Consider the following 25,000-nt stretch of genomic DNA (forward strand, 5'->3'; position numbering starts at 1 on the left):
CAATTGGAATCTAGAAAACTTCAAAGGGCACCGCACGGGCCCCGCCGAATATGTGACTGCTACACACGAATGCCGCAGACCCCTGCGATACCCCCGATTCCCCGAAATCTGAGAAATCCGCCATAGGTAGAACAATTCGTGCGGGGTCCGGTGGATATGTAACTGTAGCATTGTACCTCAAATACAAGCACCGGTTTACTCATGCAAGTATATTAAAGCCCCATTCACATGACCAAAATTTACACTCATGAGTAAATATACATACATACGTGTTTATGCATATTTTACTCACGTGTGCAAAACTATATTTGCTAAGCGCTTACATGACTACTGTGTAAAAGGAAGACGGCCTGAGCTAATCTCATTTCATATATTTATAGAAATGTTTGGAAACATTTGCTCAGGTAAGCAAGTTTTGGTGTGCGTACAAATGACCGAAGATAGTGTGAAATATTCAAGCAATACTTTTACTTATAGGCAAATGTTAATTTGCATGTAGTCTCCACTAGGTAAAAACTATTAAAAATTACACATGTGAGTATATTTACTCATGTATGCAAGTTTGCATATATATCTGTGTGTGTGTGTGTGTGTGTGTGTGTGTGTGTGTAAACAAATACTCTTGTATGCAAACGTGTGCATGTGAGTATATGTCATGCGAACATATTTACTCATGAATAAAATTACTCTAGGAGTAAATGTGCATCTAGGCTTGAGATAGTGCAAAATTTGTTCCATATGCAAATTCAGCATGTGAGCCCTTAGCAAAACTATTTACATGAGTATATTGTAATTCACTTGAGATTCTCAAATGTTTTATTTAACGGCGCACTCAACATATTTTATTTACAGTTATATGGCGTCGGACATATGGTTAAGTGTTAGGATATATGAGGTTAACTTTAAATTCGTAGTTCTAGTTCAACGGGGTATATAAAATAAGCCATATAAAATAGTTTCTACTTGGGAGGGGAGATACAGGTCTGACTGTGTGTAGTTAACAAACCTAAGTGTCTGTCTCGGTGCTGAGATAAAAGAGTGTTTATGTTTAATTGTTGGCACCAGGAAGGAAGGGCTGACCTGGTCCTGACATGGTCATCCACCTTAATTTACATATTGTTTTCTTTCCTTGTTTTATATATTGCTGTAGGTAGAAATAAAATCAGTTTTCACTTGGTCTCTTTGGTTGTCTGATGGTGTCAGATGGGTAGTGATCTTAGAACTTAACATTAAGGACAACACAGATATTGAGAGAGGAAACACGCTGTCGCCACTTCATGGGCTACTCGTTTCGATTAGCAGCAAGATATCTTTTATATGCACCATCCCACAGACAGGATAGCACATACCACGGCCTTTGATATACCAGTCGTGGTGCACTGGCTGGAACGAAAAAGAACCCAATGGGTCCACCGACGGGGATCGATCCTAAACCGACCGCCCATCAAACAAGCGCTTTACCACTGGACTACGTCTCGCCCCAATTCTGAAGGCTATGTGAGTTAAAAAAACAGAAGGTCGAAGTATGAAACTAAAGAACTAAAAAACATAAGAGCGACATTAGTGTGGATAGTGGTAGGGGCAAGCATGCAGATGATCCTTGGATATATTAGCCAGAGAAAAAGTAAAGTTTGTTTTGTTTAACGACACCACTAGAGCACATTCATAAATCAACATCAAATAGGCCATCGGTCAACAGGCTGGTAGGTACTGGGTTCGGATCTCGGTCGATGCATGGGATTTTTAATCCAGATACCAACTCTAAACCCTGAGTGAGTACCCCGCAAGGCTCAATGGGTAGGTGTAAACCACTTGCACCGACCAGTGATCCATAACTGGTTCAACAAAGGTCATGGTTTGTGCTATCCTGCCTGTGGGAAGCGCAAATAAAAAATCCCTTGCTGCTAATCGGAAAGAGTAGCCCATGAAGTGGCGACAGCGGGTTTCCTCTCAAAACCTGTGTGGTCCTTAACCATATGTCTGACGCCATATAACCGTAACTAAAATGTGTTGAGTGCGTCGTTAAATAAAACATTTCTTTCTTTCTTTTTTTCGACCAATCAAAACATTACTTGCAAAATCATGCCAGTGATTTGAAAAGAATTTGAAAACATTCGGGATTATGCCGAGGGTATACGAAATGATTCGGGTGAATTACGAAGTACGCCGGAAACTAATTGCAATATAAAAATTTATACGAAATTCGTTTCAAGAACGAAAAACAAACCTGATGGTATAGCCATAAAATCTGTTTATGTTAGTATACAATCCAGAGTTTATTACTGCACTTTTCCCCATGTTTTTTCAATGTTGAAATAGACCAACAAGTTCGCCTATTGCATAAATAATCTCTCCCGATATTTTTAGAATTTGTATGCTCCCGAATAACGCTATAATTATAGATGAAATGTTACCTGGAGATGGCAGTCCACGCAGTGCTGTTAGATCTACTGGTAGACCCCCTAGAGCTAATTTTAATCAGATTGGAACTGATATTCAGTTAAAATGACATCGAAAACAGTATGGCATCAGTCTGTGCACTTAAAAACAAAGATCTACGTTTTCTATTAACTATAAAAACATGTGAACATGATGAACATGATGGCTTGAAACAGATACCACAACAATGAAATATCATAACAGATCCACTGTGACATACAGTAAAACCAAATACAGAGCAACTTAATAACTGCGCCAAGCATCTTCTACCTCCGTGTTTATTCAAGGAAGAACGGTAGGCCTATTTGTACCGTGCTCCACATTCACATAATTAAACTAGAGTGTGTGCATACTTTTCACATGATCCTTAAGATATCTTTTGCAGCGAAACGATTTACATTTTCCATAATATCATTTTCCATAATATCATTTTCCATAATATCACACAAATAATAATTGTGAACTTTTCATGACGTTTATGTTATTGATAACAGTCAACAGTTCAACAGTCACATGTATATAGTACCTGTATGCTAATTTGGATAGAAATGTAGTTATAAAAGAAAAAAAAAATTAATAAAAAGAACACGATGTAACGAAACAACCAAAAGGTTACGGGGGTGAGATTCGTACACTGAAAATCGGCAAATGGGTGCGCGTCGTACACTGGTGTATTCACTATGCTCGTCTTTCGGAGCGGATTGTAAAATTAATACTAAGCAGAAAGTTTAGATATTTTCCAAGAAGATTCAATGTTCATCTACGTAAAAGGTTATGTATTCAATTTTAGATGTTATGAATGACATTACGTGGTTTTTGTTGTGCAAGTGAGCTGAAGTGCTACGGTTGACACCGAACCAGTGCCATTTATTCATGCTGTTCGGGAATGGAAAAACAAAAACATGCGATTTTCGGTACGAAAGTAAACCAAACTGTATATTTTTACAGCCTAAAATTTCATACAGATTAGTTAAAGGGACATTCCCGAGTTTGCTGCATTGTAAGATGTTTTCGACTAATAAAATATTTCTACGATTAAACTTGCATATTAAATATATTTTCTTGTATAGAATATCAGTGTCTGTATATTCAATGTGTTTCTGATCGTCTTAATATTAGTAAGAAGCCCAAACTGGATTTTGTCTTCAAATAATTTCGTACGTACAAAAAAAATAGTTTTTAGGAAATAAAATGAAATTTAACCAAGTACAAATATTAAAACGATCAGAAACATGTTTTATATATAACCACTAATAGTTTATGCAGAAAAATATATTTGATATATAATTACAGTCGTGAAAAGGTCTCTGTTAGTCGATAACATCTTAAAAATTGCAGCAAACTCAGGAATGTCCCTTTAATTATGTATTGAGATATTATTTAAAATGTCACGGTGATAACGAAAGGAATTCTTACTTTAGTGATAAAAATCAAGCATTTCCTGGTGTGCAATTAACCCCTGCCGTACACCGTCCCTACGGTGTAACACGTCCCTCTTACAATCCACTGGTGGCTTATCACATCACGAACAGCTACAGGTCATTTCTTACTGTGGACGTAGCCATGTATTAGAGTGCTCGCTTGATGCGCGGTCTGTCTAGGATCGACCCCCGTCGGTGGGCCCAGTGGGCTATTTCTCGCTCTAGCCAGTGCACCACGACTGGTATATCAAAGGCCGTGGTATGTGCTATTCTGGCTACTAATGGAAAAATGTTGCGGGTTTCCTCTCTAAGACGCTATGTAAAAATTACCAACTGTTTGACATACAATAGCTGATGTACTCTATGTACTCTAGTGGTGTCGTTAAAGAAAAACAAAGTTTAGTAAACAAGTTACCAGTTATTATCAAATTTATGTCCCGAGTGAAATCATTTTTACTTTTCACGAGCTTTAGCAAGTGACAGATTAAAATTATTATATAAATTATAGGAATATAAATTAGATAAAAACTGGAACACAGTTTCTTATACTGTTTATTATCTCAGCTATTTTCAGAGAGAGAGAGAGAGAGAGAGAGAGAGAGAGAGAGAGAGAGAGAGAGGAGGGGGGGGGGGAGATACAGACAGGCAGAGAGAGCGAGAGGGGGGAGACAGACACACACACACACACACACACACAGAGAGAGAGAGAGAGAGAGAGAGAGAGAGAGAGAGAGAGAGAGAGAGAGAGAGAGAGAGAGAGAGAGAGTCAGTCATAAGCTAACCTGCTATTTTTTACTTTGTGCTTAACGTTAAATTTATGAAATATGATATAACACGATAATACCAGAGAAATTGTCCTGAACACGCATATTTTGTGTGTATGTGTGTGTTTTTTTTTTGTGTGTGTGTTTTTGTGTTTGTGTGTGTTATAACTGTGCGTGTTTGTGTGTATCTTTGTTTTTGTTTTTATGTTTTATCCACAGACACGGCAATATAAAGAACGGTCTTTGGTTCATCAAGGGTGAACTTCATTATCCAGTCTATTGCACCTCTACCGTTTACATCCAACCCCCTCTCATTCCTACCTAGATACTATTTGAACATATACAAACATACTTTACCCTTTGTATTTTATCTACCATTTGACATGCGATAACATGAAATCGATCACATGCACTTATATCTATCTTACTGCATGTAGTGGAAAAACACAGCGCATACGTTCTTGTCATACTAACGTAATAAATTATGATGTACCTTGGTAACCGCCCCACCCCTACCATATTTCAATCATAGAGACCAGCCACAAGGTAGTTTTATAATATGTGCATGCACCTTTGATTTTCAATATTAACTATTTGGAAGGTTCATCTTTTAAAGTCTGGAATATTGAACTGAAAGTTTAAATTTTACAAACTCTCCCTTATGCTACAGTCACATAGCCACCGATTCGGGACAAGGCGCCCGTACGGGCACAAATTTCGGGGGAAATCTCACGGCGGCCACAAGGGTGCCGTAGTTATCCTGCAGGCGCCTTGGCGTTCTTTCCTCGCCGTAGGGCGCATCGAAAGCTTTTAGCGCGGAGTTAAAAGTTCCCGATATGTCGTAGAAATTTTTAATGGCCGCAAGCCCGTAGACAAAACAGCATCGCACGGGTCCATTACGACCCCCGCAACATTCGTACAGATGCCGTACGATTTTGGGACGGAATTTCTGGCTCCTCAAATCGTACGGCACCTGAACGATTTCCAAGATCATCGTACGAGTATCTTACGATGTCCGTGAGAGTCCCTCACGAGCTCCGTACGATGTATAAAAAGCGTACGGGTATCTCACAGCTCCCGTCCGACTGCCGCGCGGCGTCCGTAGGATTATCCTGCGGTACGCTTGTAGTTTACACACGGGCGCCTCGCGATTGGAATCTAGACACCGCACGAGCCCCGCCGAATATGTGACTGCTACACACGAATGCCGCAGACCCCTGCGATACCCCTATTTCCCCGAAATCTGAGAAATCCGCCATAGGTAGAAAAATTCACATGACCAAAATTTACACTCATGAGTAAATATAAATACATACGTGTTTTTGCTTATTTTACCCACGTGTGCAAAACTATATTTGCTAAGCGTTTACATGACTACTGTGTAATAGGAACATGGCCTGACCTAATCTCATTTCATATATTTATAGAAATGTTTGGAAACATAATTTTGCTCAGGTAAGCAAGTTGTGTGCGTACAAATGACTGAAGATAGTGTGGTTTCCGCTAGGTGAAAATTATTAAAAATTACACATGTGAGTATATTTACTCATGTATGCAAATGCGTTCATATGACCAAATTTACTCAGGTATGCAAGTTTGCAGATATATATATATATATATATATATATATATATATATATATATAAAAGAGGAAAATGGAGAATTACAAAATAAGAGGTAATTTGATCTTACGGGAAGTGTAAATGTTATATTTATTTATGCAGTTCAACAATTATTGCTGTAAATGAATGTTTGAACGATTCTGAAACGACCTACCTGTCATGCGCCCAATTCATTTCCTAGTGACCTGCCCCAATTTCAGCCAGCAAATGTTTCGCTAACTTTCGCGAACTATTTGATTGGTTCCCAACGTGGCCATTTGGTTTACCGTGAAGCGCATAAACCAGTCTAGCGGACGTTTCCTGATAACACATAGCAACGCCACAGTTATCAAGCTAGCAACGGAGATGTTATCAGGCAGTGACGTAATAAAACTTTAAATGAACATATACGCTCAAACTTGCATGATAAATATAAAATATGATATTTTCAGAACCAGTATATCACTACAATCTGTTGTTGTTAAATACATCCATGTATTCATTTAGTCTACGCAGCAACAAGAATTATAGAACATCACCTAGTGTAATGCCCACGGTCTGTTTTGTCGTACGTTTTGGATGGAAGAGCATTCTAAATGGCATTGTAAAAATACATATAGCGTCTGTAAGCAATATGTATCAGGCACACACTCTTCCGACGACAATGTCCTTCTATTACAGCCAACATACTCATAAGCGTACGAGACGGGTGTGTGTGTGTGTGGGGGGGGGGGGGGGGGGGGGGGGGTGGTAGAGGTAGAGATATTCGGGCAAAATGTGCTAACCTGAAAAAGTAAAGTTTGTTTTATTTAACGACGCTGCTAGAGCACATTGATTTTTTATCTTATCATCGGCTATTGGACGTCAAACATATGGTCATTCTGACACTGTTTTTAGAGGAAACCCGCTGTCGCCACATAGGCTACTCTTTTTACGACAGGCAGCAAGGGATCTTTTATTTGCGCTTCCCACAGGCAGGATAGCACAAACCATGGCCTTTGTTGAACCAGTTATGGATCACTGGTCGGTGCAAGTGGTTTACACCTACCCATTGAGCCTTGCGGAGCACTCACTCAGGGTTCGGAGTCGGTATCTCGATTAAAAATCCCATGCCAGGACTGGGATCCGAACCCAGTACCTACCAGCCTGTAGACCGATGGCCTGCCACGACGCCACCGAGGCCGGTGTGTGCTAACCTGAAATGAGTAGTAATTAGTTTGCACACACACACACACACACACACACACACACACACACACACACACACACACACACACACACACACACACACATGTGATAAGATGTATAAATTTTAATGTTAAAATTTAGGATTGTTTCATTAAAAATATATTCCATCCAATTTTAGTGCTAGTCCATTAGCAAAACTGATACATGGTGGTCATCTTGGGGTGGGGGGGGGTGGGGGGGGGGGAGTGGTAGAGGTAGAGATATTCGGGCAAAATGTGCTAACCTGAAATGCGTAGTAATTAGTTTGCACACACACACACACACACACACACACACACACACACACACACACACACACGTTTATTTATATATATGACAGGTGTGCAAATTATAACGACGCACACACCATGAACGCTCTATGAATTAGGAGAAATGAATGTGATAAGATGTATGAATTTTAATGTTAAAATTTAGGATTGTTTCATTAAAAATATATTCCATCCAATTTTAGTGCTAGTCCATTAGCAAAACTGATACATGGTGGTCATCTTGAAAATATGCGTACATCTTCGAATTTCTAATGGTTAACATTATAAATAAGTGACTTAGTAACATGATATACAATATATAAAATTTCGTGCTTTTATCATACATTTGGTAATTTTGACATATAGCCTTAGAGTGGAAACCCGCTACAATTGTCCATTAGTAGCAAGAGATCGTGTATATGCACCGTCAAACAGACATGATAGCGTATACCACAGCCAATGATATCCCACAAACAGGATAACACATACCACGGCCTTTGATATACCGGTCGTGGTGCACTGGCTGAAACGAGAAATAACCCAATGAATCACCGATGAGGATCAATTCCAGACTGACCGCGCATTAGGTGAGCGGTTTAGGTCTGGGTCACGCCCTGACCCTGATACTGACGAATCACAGGAGACTTGCAGGGACGAAGAAAAAGAGTCGGGCGATGGTATACTAGTTACTGAAGATGGGGTCACCGGCCGATTGAGCTGAGTAATTCTACAAGTATGTTAGCGCGCGAAGTGTGAACACAGTACTGGGTCAGGGAAAGACACGTATAAAGAGTCAAATGATAACACACAAAAAAAAACCCACACAAAAAAAACAACACCCCACCATATATGATATACACTGGGGGGAGAGAGGGGCAAGTGGGCATGTGCACCCCCTTTTCTTGATCCAGTAGCAGCAACGATGGTTTATATACGTGTGTGTGTGTTCCCCCACCCCCCCACTTTTTGGCACCTTCTTACGTCACTGATATATCAGTATCCCCAATCATGGAAACAGTAACTTAATACGTTTTTGTACAGGAATAATATAACACCGGGGGGGGGGGGGGGGGGGGGGGATACTCAATACACGTCTGATTGAACGTCTAATGGCTTTGTGGAATTTTGTAAATAATCAGTTTGAAAAGCGGACATTTATTTTTTAAAGCTATCAAGAATGATAGTGGCGAACTACTTGACATTTTGTACTTGATAAAGATGGACACATAACACTGTTACTGGGTCCGGTACACCAACCTCAAATGGGCCCATTGGGCTATTTCTCGCTCCAGCCAGTGCACCACGACTGGCATATCAAAGGCCGTGGTATGTGTTATCCTGTCTGTGGGATGTGCACATAAAAGATCCTTTGCTGCTAATCAAAAAGAGTAGCCCATGAAGTGGCGACAGCGGGTTTCCTCACTCTATATCTGTGTGGTCCTTAACCATATGTCCGACGCCATACAACTAATTAAAATGTGTTGAGTGCGTCGTTAAATAAAACATTTCCTTCCTTCCTTCCTTCCAACCTCAAAAGGCTCAATCGAATATGCTGTGTTAGGTGTTCTACATAACAAAACTTTTGTTTTGTTTAACGACACCACTTGAGCACATTGATTTATTGATCATCGGCTATTGTAATTTTGAGATATAGTTTTAGAGAGCAATCAAGCAACAACGGATCTTTTATATGCGCCATTCCACAGACAGGATAGCACATACCAATGCCTTTGATTTACTTCTACTTGTAGTGACGACAGCGGGTTTCCTCTCAAACTTTGTGTGGTCCTTAACCATATGTCTGACGCCATATAACCGTAAATAAAATGTGTTGAGTGCGTCGTTAAATAAAACATTTCTTTCTTTTTGAACATTTCACTGATAAAGTTAAGTTTGTTTTGTTTAACGACACCACTAAAGTAGATTGATTTATTAATTATCGGCTACTGAATGCCAAACATTTAGTGATTCTGACATATAGTCTTAGAGAGGAAACCTGCTACATTTGTCCATTAGTAGCACTGTCCCATAGACAGGATAGAACATACGACAGTCTCTGATATATTAGTCGTAGTGCACTGGCTGGGACGAGAAATGACCCACTGGGCCACCGAACCGACCACACACCAGGCGAGCACGTTACCACCTAACAACGCCCCCCCCCCCCCCCCCCCCCCCCCCCCCCCCCCCCCCCCCCCCCCCCCCCCACCCACCCATTCCACTGATAGACTGAAATAGGAAGAAGGAAATGTTTTATTTAACGACGCACTTAACACATTTTATTTACGGTTATATGGCGTCAGACATATGGTTAAGGACCACACAGATATTGAAAGAGGAAACCCGCTGTCGCCACTTCATGGGCTACTCTTTTCGATTAGCAGCAAGGGATCTTTTATATGCACCATACCATAGACAGGATAGCACATACCACGGCCTTTGATGTACCAGTCGTGGTGCACTAGCTGGAGCGAGAAATAGCGCCATGGGCCCACTGACGGGGATCGATCCCAAACCGACCGCGCATCAAGCGAGCATTGTACCACTGGGCTACGCCTCGCCCCAGACTGAAATAGTTGCATATATTACCACAGATGTCTGGTGTCGACACAACAAGGATGTGGCAAACAAAGACGACAAGAACATGCTTTTGTATGGGTAAAACAGAGCCAGCATGGACATTCTGAATTACACACGATTTCATGAATTTGTTTTACAAATAGTTTAAAGTACTGTTTACTCTTGTTTCTTAATAACTTGTTTAATAACATATAGGTTCTTTACACAGGTACGTATGTTAACAATTTCAAGACATACGACTGGCTGCTCCTAGGTCACCAGTGCCATGCATCCAGTGAAAAACAACACGGTGGAAATAGACTACACTGTGACGTATAGTTAAACTGGCAATCACGTGTCTGTGACGCGTAAGTTAGGTATAAGTGTAACCGGCTGTAAATAACTTTTAGTCGTAAAGATGTTAAAATTGGCTTAAAATCTGGTTTTTGAGGATATGAAAGAAATAGTATAATACATTCGATGATTCGTGTCCGTTAGATACCATTTATCTCACAACTCGTTGTTTAAGACCGTATCAAACTCGCTTTCGCTCGTTAGATACATTGTAAAACAGCACGTTGTGAGATGAATGGTATCTAACGGCCACTCATGTATTATTCTCTATTTACATTTATTTAATATCACGTTTAAGGGTTATTATCAGATGAAATCCCAAATTCAGGTTTGTACTTTCAAAAATAACAAGTCACTATTTTTATTTAAATTATTGGATGACTCGATAGAATAAAAACACCAGGGGATCATATGTCAATGTTAGCAGCGCACTTTTCTTAAACATTTTTTATAAATGACCTTATCGAAACTAGGTCACCTGCTCATTTTGTCAGTACAGTAACATGATTGTAAATTAATCACAAATTAATAACAAAACATACATGATGAAAACGTTTTATCCCTAACTAAATTTAAAAGGTTTTCTACAAGTTGAGATTCTTGTTTGTTTTTCTAATGGCTTTAACTAATAAATAATGAATATAAAGTGACACTGTTTTTTTAAACAACGTGCAAAATGAATATTAAAAAAAAAAAAAATCTTGAGGTAGTTTCGATGCAGTAGAAAAATTTCACCGTTGATTAAAGTATTTCGTTTGAAACGAGATGTTGCATCAATACATTATGAAATAAAATAAAATTTGGAGCACACATGAATGATTTTATTCCCTGTTACGGTACTGACCTCCGTTACGGTACTGACAAACATCACTACTGAATGTTGTCTTTCTTAAAGGAAAAAAGAAGAAATATAGAAAATGAAATTGCAATACTATGCAAATTATTATCCAGTTCCATTCGTTTAAAATGTATTTTTAACATTCTTCCCCCATCCCCCATCCGCTGTAAACATGCCTACCTGTACAATGCATGTCCCATATAGGACGATTCGCGAAAATATTTAAGTCGCATATGCATCTGCATATGCATAGGGATGGGACGTAGTTCAGTGGTTAAGCACTCGCCTCATGCGCGGTCAGCCTAAGATCGATTCCCGTCGGTGTGCCCATTAGGCTATTTCTCGTTCCAGCCAGTGCTCCACAACTGGTGTAACAAAGGCCGTGGTATGTACTATCATGGCTGTGAGGTCATGCTTATAAAAGATCCCTAGCTAGTCTGTATTGTTTTATATGTCCTGGGGTATCGTTAAACATCCAGTCATACATAAAAGATCCCTTGCTGCTAATCGGAAAAGGTAACCCTTCGCATTGCGACAGCGGGTTTCCTCTCTCATTATCTGTGTGGTACTTAACCATACGTCCGACACCATATAACCGTATTTAATGTGTGTTAAGCGTGCGTCGTTAAATAAACCATGACATCCCTCCTTCAAAGTTAACTAAGTTAATGTAGATTTACTTGTAGTTTACTTTTGTGATTCATAGATACCAAATAAAAAGGAGAGTGCATAGGTTTAATTCCACAATGTAAAAGTCAAATTGAATATCCTATCCTATTTCACTACCCAGTCGATGCCAACGAGGTAATTCACTTAAATTAATGGAGTTATTGCATGTTGGCCATAACAAAAATAATTTAAAAAGTAGAAAGAAACAAAAAAGAAAAACGAAAATCGATTATCACCAATTTCATATATTCCACTATCCAGAACTAACACCTCGTCAGCATCAACAATCTGCCTGAATGTATCATAATACGTTAAGATGAGCTCCCACTAATACCACTTCTAAAAAGTCCCCAAACTGTTTGAAACATTTTTAATCAATATTAACTAGCTGTTCCCACAAGCCTTTCTATATCGTTTTGAAAGCGTTTTAACGTACACACTCAATACGTTGTTAGTATTAGGTAATATTTTATTCCAATATACAAACGCCTGAGTTAAAACACAATAAAGCGTGATCATTTAATACCTAAGCTGTTTCAGACTATCCGTTTTAGCTGAAATTGTATAAAAATTGTCCAGACGCTTTTTGGTTGAAACGTTTCAACAACGTTATAACAGCACTGTATAGGAACGACAACACATTTTTGTCTTCAAAACGTTTCCAAAACGGTTCTGAAACGTTTTAAGACGCTGATGGGAACATCGCTTCAAAATGCTGACCGATAAGCACAACCTCAAATGCGTGTTCTGGTTTCAAGTGGTATGCGATGTAGGCATTACAAGAAGTTTGCTCACTGAGCGCTGACCTAATTAAATTCAATGGTTAAGTAACGTTTTGACATTGGCTTTTTCGCTGTCAACACCATTTTTATTTTAATAAAACGGTGATTGCGAGCCAGTTCGCTCAGAATATGGAACTTTAACCATTTTTCTACCCGAAAACAGTTTTGTTATATTTTTCTGATTGATTTTTCCACCGTCATTTTTAATATTTTTAAATCGTTTAAATTTCATTCCTAATGGAAAAGCTTGAGGATTCCCTGCTAAAATCGGAGACTCGAAGGGATTCCCCGTGTCAAGCATTTTGACAGGAGGCGGTTTCATCCCAGTTCGCTAGCCAATTAATGCCTGAGATACTTGCCGAGCTATCAGTGTAAATATGTTTTTGATTGGTGCAGATTATAATCCGTCATTTTTTAATTGAAAAAAGTGAAGTTTACGAACTTTCTTACTCTCAGCGCATGCGTACTCCATATGTCTGCTGTTGCGAACTTGGTGAAAACGTCAAAGTTTGTAAACAAATGTATCAATTTCTCGATTTTATGGGCTCTTATGACTTTGGGATTGATTGTAGATTATGCTAAATGTGTAATATTTGTAATTTTTGTCTTATAAACGACACGAAGGTGTTTTTGTGTGTCTTTTGTCCGGTAAACGTCTAACATGCGTGGGCTGTACCATGGCTGCTGCTGCAAGGGGTGGATGAATTGTGTGTTCTGTGCATTTCGTGGGCCTATACCACAAACAGCTAGCAGTCTGAGTAGGGGTTTTTTCCTTTATTATTTTTGTTTGGATCGACGTAGGCGAAAATGAAAAACAGTTTTGGAAATAACAAAAAACAATAAAAACATTTAAGTGAGTTTAAATAAAATTATTTAAAAAATAGCGAAAAAAACTATTTTTTTTAGACAATGTTTGATTTTTGAGCAATTTTCCACGGTCATTTTCATAACCATAACAACCACAAACTTCAATTAAAATTACTATGTTGTAGACATATCTTACAATTTAAGGTGGTTGTGTTTTGAAGATTTTGGCGAAAACGCGATATTTGACATTTTGTGTGAAATTCATGAAACTCGACCCTCCTAAATTGACAAATTTTAATACGTTGTATGAATTCTTTATTTATTGCAAAGGAGTAAAGATATACTATTATACTATAAATTTCGTTAAAAACAAATCGTGTTTTTTCTTGATTATTTTAATTTCGGTCGACATATAGGCAAAAAAGGAAAAAGGTTTTAGAAATTTAAAAAAAGAACTATTGTTTCTTGTAATTTAAATTAAATTATTTCAAAAATTAAAAAAATAGGAGCGAATTTTGTTTTGTTTTTAGAAGTAAAGTTATTGCTGAAAACGTGGGTACCGATTGCCGTGACGCGAACGACAGTGAAGTGTGTGCAAGAGTCAGGTGAACTATAATTATTTCAGTTTGCATGTCAGTCTGAAAGAAAGAACAAACTAATTGTAAACTGAAATAAACAAAATAAAACATTATGTACAGATTAAAATGCCCCTGTTACACAAACACTCAACTCTCGAGTGTCAACGTGCAGCAGTATTGTCCTGCACAGCACAGGTAAATATTGTATGATTATATCCCTTCTCTGTAATGGTCTAGTCCGGCTCGGTCACAGACAGTCAGATAACTAGTCTATATTTAGACGGATGCGTGTCATAAATGATTTTTAATCTAAACATAGACCGCCACGCCAGCAAACGTCTTCTAATGCACTATTGATGAACATATACAAAGTACGTATGTGTCGGCAGAGTGCCATCGGATTGGTGAATTAGCAGAATTCGCTGTACAAGGTGCCAGAGGTGAAGGCAGTCAAAGGTACAATTCGGTAGATATTCAGAGGTCCACATACTTCACTCTTTTTTCACCATCTCTATATTTATTGCATTATGTCACACGTAACGAAGTCCATGTACCTTTGTAAAACTGCTGTATTGAATGCGTAGACATATTTTGCTTATCACAAGAAAGTTGATGTAGTTGACCTAAATGCTTTAAAAACATCAAAACATAGTATTCAAAGAAACAAAACAGTCAAGCTTGAATATTTGCTGTTTTGTTTGTCGAGATGTTAACTATTTTATTCCGTGGGTTCAGCATTTAATTTTTTTTTCTTCAGCATTTCCGTTATTGAAAAATTAAGTGAATATAAAGTTGCTTGGCCATCATGGTTAAACATTGTCAGTGCGACATGTATGTAACAAAATCTTCCTATTGATATTCCAAAAGAGGAATTGGATGAGTATGGAGAGAATATTACACAAGATCAGAAATTTTGGTATAGTGGGGAGCTTGACAGTGTATGCTAATTAAAGTTATGAAGTTTTGCGAACGTAATCTGTATATGATGTCTTGTGTCAGTAGCCTGCCAACTAACATATGACGGAGCCGTCTGCAGGCGGGGTGTTGTTTCAAGAAGTTGATGACAGTCTAGACCATCCCGTCAGTTTCTTCTCCAAGAAGTTTGATCGCCATCAGATGAACTACTCAACCATCGAGAAAGAAACACTGGCCATGATACAGGCATTGAAACATTTCCAAATTTATGTGAAGTCTACATCAAACATGACTATGGCGTCTCTGCACTTCTTTGTTACATACTCAGTATACTGGTGGCAGATGTTTCTGTATGTAGATCCGCGAGACCATGGGATACGTTGAACAAGTGCCCCACCATTCAAGACATACTGGGTTCCATCATCTGGGATATCTGCTGGGACATCAGGTCCAACAAGATCCGAGATGGCATCAGCAAGGGCTAGCTTGTGTGCTTCTCGGAGTAGAAGAGAGGAATCAACGAGTGCTGATGGGTAACTGCATACTTCATGCTTGAAGGCCGACTCCAATTCGCCTGTTGTCTGCACAACAGTGATCAGTCTCTGGAAAAGGAGCTGCGGATCAATCTGGACTTGATCTCCATCAATCATGATTGATGACTTCATGGCGAGGGTGACACTTTGGTATTTCCTCTTGCAGGTGTACTCAATAGGTGTTCTCCGTTCCATAGACTTCAGTATCGTGGCCCCAACTGTCTGTGCTGTATCGACGTTGACGGTGAGGCGGGCATGGACTCCAGTGGCAATGCTCCGCAGACTTGGGTCATTGCTGAACGGATTTCGCTCCTGTAGATACTGGAAAGCTGCTAGTCCTTCCAGTCACGAGCTTGTCTTGCTTTGGCCATGTCCTTGGTTTGCTCCCCAGTGTTGTAGTTCACCCCTGTAAGCTCCTGCATTGCCTGGTTTACTTCTGCATAGGAAGGCATCGATAGCAGCCACAGCAGCCGCTGTTGCTCTGTCATCCCTCGGCCTCGTGTGAGCCCCCCGCTGGTCTTCAAACTTCTCATCAGAACTTGATCAATAATCAGGTCGGATGAAAGACCTGCCCATAGTCGATCGCTTCGTCGAATCACGTGGAACCCCTCATCGAAACGTTTTTGGACATCAGGGTGTTTAGCCTTGAGGCTGGACATCTGCTGCAGATACACCCTTGCAGATTTGATGTACAGATTGTCGCCCGGGGCTGCCAGGTAGGGCAGCATGTACTGGATGGCCTGTAGGTGTAATGCCCAGTTTCCAGTGCGCTCTGCCCTGATGTATTTGCGTAGGATGTCGCGGACTCAGAATGCTTCTGAAGGCGGTCTTTGATTCTTTTCAGGACATCAGACAGGCAAACCTCTTCAGCAGACATAGCCCCATCCATCAGCTTCTCAGAGGGTACAAGCTCCGTCCAGGTTCGAATTCTTGCTTACATCTGCAGATTGTTCATCTGGTGGCCGTGCAGCTGCTTCAGCCAAGTCCGGATTTTCATTCTCATTGCTGTGTGATTTGTTAGATTGGCGTGGTCGAGGGGCATTGAGCACATTTGGTAGCATCAGGGCAATATGGGCTGTGTCAACAATGAAGTGTGCACGTAATCCTTGCCACTAAACATATGGACCACAACATTGGAGGCTTAGATCAACTCCAGTAGTTCTTGTAGCCCGGATGAAGCTATCAGCTCATCTCTGTATGGAAGCCACCCAAACGTAGGACGATTCTTCTCGGTAGCTCCGAAGAAAAAAAAAAATCTACAGAAAGCTCAATTTATTACTTCACAAATACTCTAAACAGAGCTTACTATACTCAGATGGAAAAGGAACAGCAAAAGGCACATGGTCAAAGACGAGAATGTTCAGGCTAAAATGGAGCACATGAGGACAATGAGAAGCTGAGGACAATGTCCACAAATAGCACTCAGTCAGAGCCAGTACCAACAGTTATACCAGAGCAAGCACCTCCAGCATATTTTATGTCTCAAGATCTACAATCATTCTCACCAACCAGTAATGTGGACCCCACAGAAACATCTGGTATCTTCAATGAATGAGTCATTCATTGTTCCCATACATTAGGATAACCTTAAGGGGTGACCTTGACCTCAAATCGTCAAAATAAGATCAGTATAGGACTCCTCGATAACAAAACACCCTAAAAAGTGGTATTATTCATGATTGTATCACTTTTGGATTTTTATGAACGATTGACACTAAGCCGGGTGGCGGCCATATTGGATTTCCCAGATTTTGGGACTTTCCCCCTGGAGGATTTGTTAGGACTTTTTATATGTCAAAGAGGAGACCTCCAGGGGTACAAAACAACTGAGAGAGCTTTTGTTGCAATTTGTGTGAGGTAATTGTACATATTGCCTGTACACTAGTAGGCTACTTGATGTCGGTAATTTGAACAGAAACGGAAAACAGAAACACGTCAATGTTTTAGATGTACTAATAACAGACCCAGAACAACTCAACATTGGTGTTTCCTACAGTGCCCGATCTTTTTTCGATAAATTTTATTTGTGTATGAGGCTTACAGAAACAATATGAAATGCCCTTTTTAGTAAAGGACAAATCATCTTCATTTGACGGAATTAAGTCCTATATTAAATGAATGGCAACTATTCCATATAACTAAATAATTACATACAGGAACAAAACAAATAAATTCTGCAAGTAAGGTTTTGATTGGTGGACATGAGCTCCAACTGGCTGCTGTTAGATTCACATGTAATAGTGGAGCTAATTTTAATTAGATTGATAAGATTTCCAATATCCTCCTGTGAGATAGAGTCCGCATCAACAAATCTGGTAGAGTTAAGTAGCTATAAACTCACTGTACAACGTTTCCTACCAGTTCAAAAATATACTGTATTAAGATTTTGAGAAGTTCGATTTAATATGTAAAAAGGTACAGATACTTTATTTGGTAGTTTTGAGTTATTTCGGTCTAATTATACAATTCGGTCAAACACAATAGCTGTCTACCATTTTGTCGTCGACGATTGCCGGACAATTACACACAGTCATCTCAAGCGTTATTCTCACATATATAATAGAGTAACGCTAGACGACACACGAGCTAGTGTAAACCCCGTCGGCACGGATAACTACTTCTAGCCCGGATAGAAGAAACCTTTTTGGCTATAGCAGGCATGTCAAAATAAACATTTTGTGCGAACCATTTATGGATTACGGAACCAAATATTCAGATAGCCCATTTCGTTTTTACGTAAACCGTTATAAACATGTAAATGATGTTATAAATTCAATGCGCGAACGAAAAACGGGTCACTCAAAACTATACTTACGCGAGCGACGCGAACGAAACTATCGCTTTCGAAATTTTCAGAGGCCAGTACAGTACAGATCAGGTGATGCTCCAGGTGTATGAACAACACATAGGAATCCTTATATTATAATGAAGATACTCTCATCGTTGAAGTTTGACTATTTTCAGAGGACAGTACAGTACAGATCAGGTGATGCTCCAGGTGTATGAACAACACATAGGAATCCTTATATTATAATGAAGATACTCTCATCGTTGAAGTTTGACTATTTTCAGAGGCCAGTACAGTACAGATCAGGTGATGCTACAGATCAGGTGATGCTCCAGGTGTATGAACAACACATAGGAATCCTTATATTATAATGAAGATACTCTCATCGTTAAAGTTTGACTATTTTCAGAGGCCAGTACAGTACAGATCAGGTGATGCTCCAGGTGTATGAACAACACATAGGAATCCTTATATTATAATGAAGATACTCTCATCGTTGAAGTTTGACTATTTTCAGATAAATAATTTACTTATAGTCCTTCTCACAGGGAGGGGGCGGGACATAGCCAAGTGGTAAAGCGTCCGCCTGATGCGCTAGGCACGGCGGAAACAAGTAGACATTGAAGGGTGGGGGTGGGGGGGGGGGGGGGGGGGGGGGGGACTTAGATTGGAAGGGTTGATTGAGATCGAGGGTACAAAGCAAAGTTTATAGAGGGTTTGGGGGTATGCTCCTCAATCAAATTTTAAAAACTAGATTGAAGGGGCTAGAGCCCTCGCCCCTCCCTGCTCCGCCGTGCCTGCCGGGTGGGGGCACAATCTTTAGTTAGGGGCACAAGCCAAATGTACTGTCTTTATTCATATAGAGCAGAATAAAAATCCGTATATATATAATAATTATATATATATATATATTTTTTTTTTTCATCTCATGTGACGCCGTCCCTCGTTACTATATAAGCCATCATCTCATTTTTTCTTGAATTGAACAGGAAGGCGCTTGAATGAACGGCTCGCTGGCTGGCGTCCATTCAACTATTGTGTTACTGTACAGAGACTATAAAACGTCTTTTGAAAGCGTCGCGAACCTTTTTTGCACCAGCAAAAGCCTCGTCATCTCCCAGTTTGTGAAAAGTACTCGTCAAACATCGATGGATCCAGGTGGTCCACAGGCGGCACGTGACATAACCCCACACCACTTTTAGTGACTTGTTTCTTTAAAATCATCATCCACAATATACAAAACTAAATTGTCCTGATAATGGGTCTCCGAGCTTCTTTATTTCACCCCCCCCCCCCCCCCCCCCCAACACACACACGATCTCGCTAACTTTGGGAGCTCGACTCATTTTATTTTTACCACCCCACCCCTTTACAAAATCTTGGATCCGCCCTTGTCAAGTCTGTTCTTATCGCGTTCGTTGGTTTTAGTTTGGATGTCATATCTAAACTGACCTAATGTTATATATAATGTTAATTTATAACTGTATGCATTTTGACCCAGAAAACCAACCGTCTCAACGTAAGCCTTCCAATATTTGCACACTCACATTTTCAGTTCCCTGATCCACAGTGGTTTTGATATTAATCTTTCAAAATATTTGCACTGGCACTGATACAAAACAAACCCTACAGTGGGGGCTCTCTACAAACAAAGTGTAACCGTCCCTAAGTTACGAACACAATATTTTCCTTCGTGAATGAAAGAGTTCGACAAAAAATATCCTCATATGATAGTGTTTTGCACGTACTATCTGTTCTTTCCTCGTCGTCAGTCATCGTGTATCTTCGTACACAGGATATTCAGACACCTGAAGCGAGAGAAAAACAAAATACTACTAACGCATCGAGACAAAATACTAACGCATCGAGGTAAGTTATTTGCCGATTTCTTTATTAGGTGCCGGTTTACGTTGCTAGATAATCAACCAATACAATTATTTCATCACAAAGCCATGTGACATTATAGATATTCAGGGGCGGGACATATCCCAGTGGTAAAGCACTCACTTGATGCGCGGTCGGTCTGGGATCGATCCTCGTCAGTGGGCCCATTGAGTTGTTTCTCGTTCAAGCCAGTTCACCACGACTGGTATATCAAAGGCTGTGGTATGTGCTGTCATGTCTGTGGGATGGTGCATATAAAAGATCTCTTGCTACTAATGGAAACATGTAGCGGGCTTTGTACCTCTCTAAGACTAAATGTAAAACATTACCAAATGTTCGACATGCAGTAGTCGATGATTAATAAATCAATGTGCTCTAGTGGTGTCGTTAAACAAAACAAACTTTAACAAACTTTTTGATAGATCTTCAAACAATATGTAGCGAGCTAAGACTAAATGTAAAACATTACCAAATGTTCGACATGCAGTAGTCGATGATTAATAAATCAATGTGCTCTAGTGGTGTCTTTAAACAAAACAAACTGTAACAAACTTTTTGATAGATCTTCAAACAATATGTAGTGAGCTAAGACTAAATGTAAAACATTACCAAATGTTCGACATGCAGTAGTCGATGATTAATAAATTAATGTGCTCTAGTGGTGTCGTTAAACAAAACAAACTGTAACAAACTTTTTGATAGATCTTCAAACAATATGTAGCGAGCTAAGACTAAATGTAAAACATTACCAAATGTTCGACATGCAGTAGTCGATGATTAATAAATCAATGTGCTCTAGTGGTGTCGTTAAACAAAACAAACTTTAACAAACTTTTTGATAGATCTTCAAACAATATGTAGCGAGCTAAGACTAAATGTAAAACATTACCAAATGTTCGACATGCAGTAGTCGATGATTAATAAATTAATGTGCTCTAGTGGTGTCGTTAAACAAAACAAACTTTAACAAACTTTTTGATAGATCTTCAAACAATATGTAGCGAGCTAAGACTAAATGTAAAACATTACCAAATGTTCGACATGCAGTAGTCGATGATTAATAAATCAATGTGATCTAGTGGTGTCGTTAAACAAAACAAACTTTAACAAACTTTTTGATAGATCTTCAAACAATATGTAGCGAGCTAAGACTAAATGTAAAACATTACCAAATGTTCGACATGCAGTAGTCGATGATTAATAAATCAATGTGCTCTAGTGGTGTCGTTAAACAAAACAAACTGTAACAAACTTTTTGATAGATCTTCAAACAATATGTAGCGAGCTAAGACTAAATGTAAAACATTACCAAATGTTCGACATGCAGTAGTCGATGATTAATAAATCAATGTGCTCTAGTGGTGTCGTTAAACAAAACAAACTTTAACAAACTTTTTGATAGATCTTCAAACAATATGTAGCGAGCTAAGACTAAATGTAAAACATTACCAAATGTTCGACATGCAGTAGTCGATGATTAATAAATCAATGTGCTCTAGTGGTGTCGTTAAACAAAACAAACTGTAACAAACTTTTTGATAGATCTTCAAACAATATGTAGCGAGCTAAGACTAAATGTAAAACATTACCAAATGTTCGACATGCAGTAGTCGATGATTAATAAATCAATGTGCTCTAGTGGTGTCGTTAAACAAAACAAACTTTAACAAACTTTTTGATAGATCTTCAAACAATATGTAGCGAGCTAAGACTAAATGTAAAACATTACCAAATGTTCGACATGCAGTAGTCGATGATTAATACATCAATGTGCTCTAGTGGTGTCGTTAAACAAAACAAACTTTAACAAACTTTTTGATAGATCTTCAAACAATATGTAGCGAGCTAAGACTAAATGTAAAACATTACCAAATGTTCGACATGCAGTAGTCGATGATTAATAAATCAATGTGATCTAGTGGTGTCGTTAAACAAAACAAACTTTAACAAACTTTTTGATAGATCTTCAAACAATATGTAGCGAGCTAAGACTAAATGTAAAACATTACCAAATGTTCGACATGCAGTAGTCGATGATTAATAAATCAATGTGATCTAGTGGTGTCGTTAAACAAAACAAACTTTAACAAACTTTTTGATAGATCTTCAAACAATATGTAGCGAGCTAAGACTAAATGTAAAACATTACCAAATGTTCGACATGCAGTAGTCGATGATTAATAAATCAATGTGCTCTAGTGGTGTCGTTAAACAAAACAAACTGTAACAAACTTTTTGATAGATCTTCAAACAATATGTAGCGAGCTAAGACTAAATGTAAAACATTACCAAATGTTCGACATGCAGTAGTCGATGATTAATAAATCAATGTGCTCTAGTGGTGTCGTTAAACAAAACAAACTTTAACAAACTTTTTGATAGATCTTCAAACAATATGTAGCGAGCTAAGACTAAATGTAAAACATTACCAAATGTTCGACATGCAGTAGTCGATGATTAATAAATCAATGTGATCTAGTGGTGTCGTTAAACAAAACAAACTGTAACAAACTTTTTGATAGATCTTCAAACAATATGTAGCGAGCTAAGACTAAATGTAAAACATTACCAAATGTTCGACATGCAGTAGTCGATGATTAATAAATCAATGTGCTCTAGTGGTGTCGTTAAACAAAACAAACTTTAACAAACTTTTTGATAGATCTTCAAACAATATGTAGCGAGCTAAGACTAAATGTAAAACATTACCAAATGTTCGACATGCAGTAGTCGATGATTAATAAATCAATGTGCTCTAGTGGTGTCGTTAAACAAAACAAACTGTAACAAACTTTTTGATAGATCTTCAAACAATATGTAGCGAGCTAAGACTAAATGTAAAACATTACCAAATGTTCGACATGCAGTAGTCGATGATTAATAAATCAATGTGCTCTAGTGGTGTCGTTAAACAAAACAAACTTTAACAAACTTTTTGATAGATCTTCAAACAATATGTAGCGAGCTAAGACTAAATGTAAAACATTACCAAATGTTCGACATGCAGTAGTCGATGATTAATAAATCAATGTGCTCTAGTGGTGTCGTTAAACAAAACAAACTGTAACAAACTTTTTGATAGATCTTCAAACAATATGTAGCGAGCTAAGACTAAATGTAAAACATTACCAAATGTTCGACATGCAGTAGTCGATGATTAATAAATCAATGTGCTCTAGTGGTGTCGTTAAACAAAACAAACTTTAACAAACTTTTTGATAGATCTTCATCACGTTTGTTCGTCGTCATTTTCACAATACATGACAAAAACGTCCACTTACTAAATAATTATTGTGACATGGATGTAAAACACTGCATATTAATGGCCCTTCAATTAAATTAAATATATCATGTAAGTTATGATCATTCAATAATATTAAGTTCACAGATTACCTTTCATTGATTTACCCACCAGGGTTAAAAACAAAGGAAACTGCAGAAAGTAAATATTTGTTTCATACCTTGATCCATACATAGAAAGAAAGAAATGTTTTATTTAACGACGCACTCAACACATTTTATTTACGGTTATATGGCGTCAGACATTTTGAGAGGAAACCCGCTGTCGCCACTATATGGGCTACTCTTTCCGATTAGCAGCAAGGGATCTTTTATTTGCGCTTCCCACAGGCAGGCTAGCACAAACCATGGCCTTTGCCATGGCCTTTGTTGAACCAGTTATGGATCACTGATCGGTGCAAGTGGTTTACACATACCCATTGAGCCTTGCGGAGCACTCACTCAGGGTTTGGAGTCGGTACCTGGATTAAAAATCCCATGCCTCGACTGGGATCCGAACCCAGTACCCACCAGCCTGTAGACCGATAGCCTAACCATGACGCCACCAAGGCCGGTGATCTATACATAGAGAAATGGAATGACGTTGGCCATTATACAAAACTGTATAGTAGGACACGCTCATCATATGCCGATTTTAAGAAGTTTGTTTTGATTAACGACACTACTAGAGCACATTGATTTATTAATCATCGGCTACTGGATGTCAAACATTAAAATTTGGTGATTTTAACATAGTCTCAGAGTTTTGTTTTTGTTTAACGACACCACTAGAGCACATTGATTAATTAATCATCGGCTATTGGATGTCAAACATTTGGTAATTCTGACTCTTGGTCAACAGGGGAAATCCGCAACATTTTCCCTAATGCAGCAAGGTTTCTCTTATATGCACTTTCCCACACACAGCAAAGCACATACCACGGCCTTTGATCAGTTGTGGTGCATTGGTTGAAACGGGAAAAACCCAATCAGTTGAATGGATCCACAGAGGTGGTTCGATCCTGCGACGGAAGCACCTCAAGCGAGCACTCAACTGATACAGTCTCAGAGAGGAAACCCGCTACATTTTTTCCATTAGTAGCAAGGGATCTTTTATATGTACCATTCCGTAGAAAGTATAGCACATACAATGGCCTTTGATATACCAAGGAATATAGTGGTGTCGTTAAACAAATCAAACTTTACGTTTTACACATCCAAGGACTCCTGAAAGCCTTAGAAAAATGGTGGACACCCATAGGCCATTTCACGATATACATCACTGACTAAAAT

The 25,000-nt window shown here is 38.8% G+C and overlaps 2 protein-coding genes across 2 annotated transcripts in view; one reads left to right on the forward strand and one right to left on the reverse strand.

Moving 5' to 3' along the window:
• The window catches only part of LOC121388303 (lysosomal protective protein-like), a 141,179-nt gene extending 122,323 nt beyond the window's left edge, over nucleotides 1-18,856 (reverse strand). Inside the window, exon 1 of the mRNA XM_041519595.1 lies at nucleotides 18,572-18,856. The gene's annotated coding sequence lies outside the window, so the exon portion shown is untranslated. The remainder of the gene's footprint in view (nucleotides 1-18,571) is intronic.
• A 1,025-nt stretch (nucleotides 18,857-19,881) lies between these two features.
• LOC121388306 (deoxynucleoside triphosphate triphosphohydrolase SAMHD1-like) overlaps nucleotides 19,882-25,000 on the forward strand; it is a 36,071-nt gene continuing 30,952 nt past the window's right edge. The window contains exon 1 of the mRNA XM_041519598.1: nucleotides 19,882-20,413. The gene's annotated coding sequence lies outside the window, so the exon portion shown is untranslated. The remainder of the gene's footprint in view (nucleotides 20,414-25,000) is intronic.

This window comes from Gigantopelta aegis, chromosome 14, assembly GCF_016097555.1.
Source record: "Gigantopelta aegis isolate Gae_Host chromosome 14, Gae_host_genome, whole genome shotgun sequence".
Taxonomy (NCBI): Eukaryota; Metazoa; Mollusca; class Gastropoda; order Neomphalida; family Peltospiridae; genus Gigantopelta; species Gigantopelta aegis.